General features: G+C 45.2%; 1 long non-coding RNA gene across 1 annotated transcript; it reads left to right on the forward strand.

The window, feature by feature from the left end:
* Positions 1-3387: 3387 nt before the first annotated feature.
* LOC136522562 (uncharacterized) lies at positions 3388-5749 on the forward strand. Its single transcript, XR_010775925.1, has 3 exons — positions 3388-4296; positions 4743-4825; positions 5560-5749. It is a non-coding gene; the product is annotated as an uncharacterized lncRNA (long non-coding RNA).
* Positions 5750-6082: the final 333 nt, after the last annotated feature.

Raw genomic sequence — 6082 nt, forward strand, 5'->3', positions numbered from 1 at the left:
CCGTAAAAAAGTTGGTGTAATATAGGATCAATCCCATAAGAAAATGAGGAGATTAACTCAACTTAAAGATATGGTTTTTTTTATGTATGTGTTTGTGATGGGGCCACATGTTTGTAGTCGCGCCGCGATACGAACAAGCTACATGACATAGCATGAGGGTGTGACGCAAAGAAACTCCAAACTCAAAGCGAGAATGGTGAGACCGCGACAGATGATGGATGGAAGAGGAGTCACGGCTGAGGGAGAGAAACTTTTTATCTTTAGTCTACAATATCTAAAATTCGATTTCTCAGCAAATTCGTGAAGCCATACCATCCGTGTTTGCAGCTCAGGCGAACAATCACTTTCCATATGCAGCAGCCGAACAGTCACTTCCCATACGTGTGTCACAGTCACAGCTGCGGTGTCTAAAACCACGAACTGGACGATCATTGTGTTCGCTAGTTTACTTCCTCCATTTCCCCACCGACAAGCTACCCTTTTAAGCACGAATGGTCCTTTGCAGTCCTCATTGTATCTCGCGGTTGCACCCACACAAACACGAATGGTTCCGATGCTCTTCCCCGGTGCAACGATAAGAACACAGCAGGGGCAGCGGCATGACGCCGCTTGTGCCTCGTCCGTGCATGTCACTGGTCGTTTCTCCACCTCGCCGGTGTGACGCCGCACGCCGCTTTGCTCCTCGTCCACGCGCGTGCGCGTCACTGCGGATGGCCAGGCTCGCGCCACGCGTCGCTGAAGCGCGTAGTCGGGCTCCGCGTGCCGCCGTCACTCATGGCTGGGCTCAATTCGCAGGGCTAAGATATCGGAAAGGGCATCTTGATTTTTGTTACAGCTTAGGAGTGCTCTGTTATCTTGTATATAATGCTATAAAATTTCTGCCAAAAAGCACGTGCAATATCATCTAGTACTATTAGAGTAACGAGTCTGTGTCTTGTGATGGAAAAAATCAATCAAACGTCCATAGAAAAGGAACATTTGACATTTTGCCATTACAATTAATCTCTCTCTTCATTCACTCCTCTTGTAATAAATCACTAGAAACATAGGCGCGGCTTGCCGCGTCCTTGATGGAGCTGGCCAGCTCAGGATATATATACCTTGTGATCCAAATAGATTATCAGTTCGTCACTATTGTTAATAGATTTAGGTAACCAGCAATAGTAATTCTTGATGTATTGTATTCATCTTAATTAACAATGTCAGTACACGTTTCATCTCTTTTGCATACTTTGTATGCTATCTGTTCTGTGTTTCACAGGGGAGAACACACATGCATCACAGGACTGTTTTGCTCCTTTGGATGTCCTTTCTAGATCTAAAAACTATCTTATATAACTAATAATCTTTTATTACATTGTAATCTTTTTGCATCCTCTCCTTGGACGTGTCTTCCAAACACAACTGAAAACTATCTAACAAGCAATGCTCCCCAAAAAACTTCTCTTACTTTGTCAAATTATCTGCATGCTTTCCTGAGATATGCCTTTCAAATCTGAAAACAACAGTGAAATAAAAGGAAGAGAATAAATGTTGGCCGGAGCTTTATAGTCAATGATGTGTGTGACTGCCTTATAAAATGCAGTAATTGAATTTATGTTTTGTATGAGGTCATGCCTCAACAAATGAATTCATAAATTAGAGCACTCAAAATAACAATCTCCTGCAACTAAAAAGAATAAAACGTAAATATTTTTTTTTACGACATTTGTTTTGGATCTGCCTCTCTACCAACGACGTGCGACCACGCCTCTTCTTCTTTCGAAGCGTCGACAGGTGGGACCGAATCGTCCGTCTCGTCGCGCCCACTCCTCCTCGTGCGACGCCCTCGCGACCTCGGCTCCGTCCTCCTCAATCCCGATCCATCGATCGGCCTGACACCACCGGACGCCAGAGTTGCGCCGCCGACCTGACGTCACCGGCCGCCGCCGCCTCCACGATCGCCCGCCGCTGCCCCGACGCGACGCAGCAGGATCGCCAGGTGTGCCAATCCCTTCTCATCCCTTCCTGCTGTGCGAAAGTGCGAAACCGAGCACCTAACCCTAATCCTTCGATGCCGCCGGACGAGGCCGCCTCTAGGATAGCCCGCCGGCGCGCTCCTTCCTTCCTGATCCCTCAGCCCCCGCCCTCTCACCACCACCATCGGCGCCGCCAGCATGCACCGCCCTCGCACTCGCCCTGCAGTCCGCGGACCATCGGAAGCTCACTCGAATGCCCTCGATCCGATGCACCTGGCCACCGCCGCGGAGAGCGACTCGACATCCCCGCTCCCGGCCTCCCCCAGCGGGCGTCCTCCGGCTCCGGCATGGAGAGCACCTCGTACTCCCTCCAATCCCCTCGATCCAGCGCACCCACGCCGCCGCCGCAGAGAGCACCTCGACACCCCCAGCTCCTGGCCTCCCCCGGCGGGCATCCTCCGGCTCCGGTGCGGAGAGTGCCTCTACATCCCCGCTCCTGGCCCTCCGTCCGACGGTGGCTGGTGCCCTCCACCGAACCCTACAACCGTGGTCAGGCCGCCGATTTGTCAGGCTACCGACTTCCTCTCTATTATTCTTCGAGCGGATCAGGCACAGGCACACAGCCACACAAGTAAGCAATTATGTTCTCCCAAGTCCCAAATTCTTGGCATCTCGGTTTCTTTTCTCGCCTTATGATTTGGTTGTTCGATGGTTTTTCTTTTATAGGAGAAGAAGAAATTCTTTCACTTTTGTCTCGGTTATGGGAGCAACAAGCTTCCAGGTAATATATACTTGTTGGATTCTCAATTGCAAACCGAACGCCTTTTACTCAGAATACATGTTTTATCAATCGTAGCGTTGTGGATTTAACTAAATATAATGTTTTTTATATCAATCGTAGCGTTGTGGATTTAGGGTTGGATGGATCTGATTTGAGATACCCAACCATGACAAATTGGCTAACTTGCTATCTCTTGAATCACAGTAGATGTCAGTTTTGTTGAATTAGCAGAATTGCTATCACTTGCAAGTAGTAATAAAAGTAGTAATAAACTACCTAAAGTTTTATCTGCAATACAAGCTCAGTTCATTTGAATATAGAGCACATGAAAATGGATAATAGCTCTCTAACTCATATTAGTTTCACCTCATAGGTGTCAGGAATTGGCCTTCATCTCAAAACCTCAACAGCCACAAGACACTGATTTGCACACATTTGAGAATATTGCAAATATAGGTGAGTCACATACTAATACTCTGATAAACAAGTTAGTGTGCTCTTTCATTCCAAGCGTTTATTTCCTCATGTTTTCTACTAAAAAGCAACATGCTGATTTGGTTAATTCAATATTGGTTAATGCTACATGTGCCATATCACAGAAAACCAAATGTTTCCATGTGAAATGCAGAATTAGGAGTGAATAGTTAACTAACGGTTAAGATAGTTAATTGTTAGCCATCCATGAGTTCTGTTCTAAGGCATATTTTCATATTAAAAATTAGGAATTAAGAATCTCTGCACCATTGAGAAAATATTTATTTATTTTTCAATGGAAAGGCAGGAGCTTTTCCATTTAGTTAAAATGGGTGTGTTGACTACTTGGCAAGCGAAATGCACGATTGTCACATGAACATAGCAGTCATCATTGCTTGGTTGCTAACAGGGGCAACTAAAACAATATTTCAGTGCTCATATTGGCTAATAGTACATAGAGCTTCATATCAAGAAGACATAATTTGAAATATCCTTTCTAAACTGGCAGCCATGGTCTTGGATACGACAGCTTTGCAACCTGGCAGCAATGGCTTCTCCAACTTCGGATCGGTGGACCATCAAATCTTTTTCAGCCCTCGTCCTCGCCCTGCAGTCCGCGGACCATCGGCGCCGCCAGCATCGCGGCACTGGGCAGGGCGACACCAATTGGACCAGCAGCACCCCGCCAGGTCGGGAGCGCAGCAGCAGCAGGGACGCTTGGCCGCCGGCCGGGGCGTCGCGTTGGGCGGAGCCACAGAGGGTGGCAGGCTGGCAGCATGCATCAGTGAGTCGATCTCAACTTCGCTTCTTCAAATCAACCAGCATCCATGGAGGCGAGCGAGGACTCCTTCCTCGGGTTGCACACCGACCACCTCGATGATATGGATTTGTTTCAGTGAACCGCTTTGATTTTGTTTCAATACACTGATTTGATTCTTAACATCTTCGTCTGACATTGTGTTCACAAGCTTTACTGTAGCCTGCTGGTTTGCAACTCTGATCTCCATGGCATGAACTCGGAACTCCCTTTCTGAAGCTCTTGTGTCATGGGCCATGAGATTCACTTGAGAAGTTGCGGACTAGGTATGTATAATTATTTGTAGTGGTATGTATACTTTTTTGCTGTGGACTATCTTAGAGCAATGGCAAATGAAGGGGAATAGATAGGTAGAAGTGCAACAATTATTTGCTACTATTTGGATAGAAGAAAATCAGTTCCATCCCTATTGATTTGTGAGGCTAGACAAATGTGTAGCGCTGTTATATTTTTGGGTACTAAACCAAAAATTATTGCTAAAAATTACTGATTTGCTACCACGAGTTCATTATAGATTGATTGAGGTACAAGCATGTTTTTCCGTTTTTTGGCAATAACAATGTGCTAAACACGGTTTCTGCCTTGTTTTATATTAAACTAGGACTCGTCATCCTCTTTCATGAATCATGATTGCATCAGTCTGGTGTTCTGCTTGCATCCATGTGTTATGTTATTCTTGGTTTAACATCTATAGTTCTGCCTGTATTTGTAGGTGCCTGCGATTTGTTGACAGTAGGGCTGGAGACATTTGAAACAGTACTTACGGCAATGATTCGGAGCTCCGGTGATAATAAGGTAACAACAGACATTGTTTAGTGATTATGCCTATGACAGTAGGTCAGTAGCTAACCATAGCTCTAGAAGCAGAAAAAAATAAATATTAGCATATGATTGGCATGTTTGCCTGAGAGTTTTCTAGAGTCATGTTTGCCTGAGTTTTGTTGGCACATGGTCTGGCACCAGAATTTTTCTAAATATAAATCAGTCCTATACTCCTTACTCATGAGACTGCAGGCCATGCTGATATTATTTTCTTTAATATAGAATATAGAATGACTAAACTGCACGACTGTCAAGCATATATTTTAAAACTTATCTTATATAAACAGTGCGACATGCTTCTGTTCCTTATTGGGACTCGCAGGAAACACAACAATCAAACCACTGCCTGCCCCTGTCATTTACACAAGCATGGTTACAGGGCTTCAACCGAGCAAAGCCTGAAATCAGAGTTTGCCAGGGTAATTTCTTGATCAACCACAAGCAACTAACATCCCCGCAAGTTGCCCGGGGTTTGAACCAAACAACAACACAATACATGTTTATCTAACCTATGCAGCCAAACTCTCCAAGGATCGAATGAATTTATATTAGACATATGATGTCATCTATTCGTGCATATTTTAACAAAACCCACTTGATGGTTGTGTTTCTTGCCATGCATGGATCTTCATGTGGGGGTGGAACCATCATGGAGTGTTTTCTCACCTACTGGAGACCTCCCTGTGACCTCTCGATGTCCTTGGCAGCATCGAGATTATCTAGGTGCGTTTTAGTTCCACCTTAAAGGAGAGATTTGGTTGTGGTGTTGCTAATGGAACAAGTAGTAATAGGAGAGCTCCATCTCCTTACGGTGGACAAGAACAGCCTTGCATACGCTTGGGGGTAGGGAAATCCACTTCCTTGCATTGTTGGTGACTGATTTCTGTGAAATTTGATGCAACGTGTGTCGATTGTGCAGGAGAAATAGAGTATGTGCACTAGGGAGGAGCTTGAGAGGGTGGGCATGACAAGGATTTTCAGGACATTGCCATCCCATGTTGGTGTGCATACAAATCCATGGTACTGCAAACAAGTAGCAAAAAAAGAAAGTTGTTGGAATATAATTTTATTCATCTCGGTTAGTAAGCTGGTTGTTGGAAGTCAAGTCTAATTGTGAATCGTCGTGTCACTCTAGAATATGATTTGTTTCCAACGTAGTTAGGCTACTCAAACACTCACATATGGAGTGTCTTGCAGGGATGAAGCGTGGCTGTGAATGGGCGATTTGAA

The sequence above is a fragment of the Miscanthus floridulus genome, chromosome 18 (genome assembly GCF_019320115.1).
Source record: "Miscanthus floridulus cultivar M001 chromosome 18, ASM1932011v1, whole genome shotgun sequence".
Lineage (NCBI taxonomy): Eukaryota > Viridiplantae > Streptophyta > Magnoliopsida > Poales > Poaceae > Miscanthus > Miscanthus floridulus.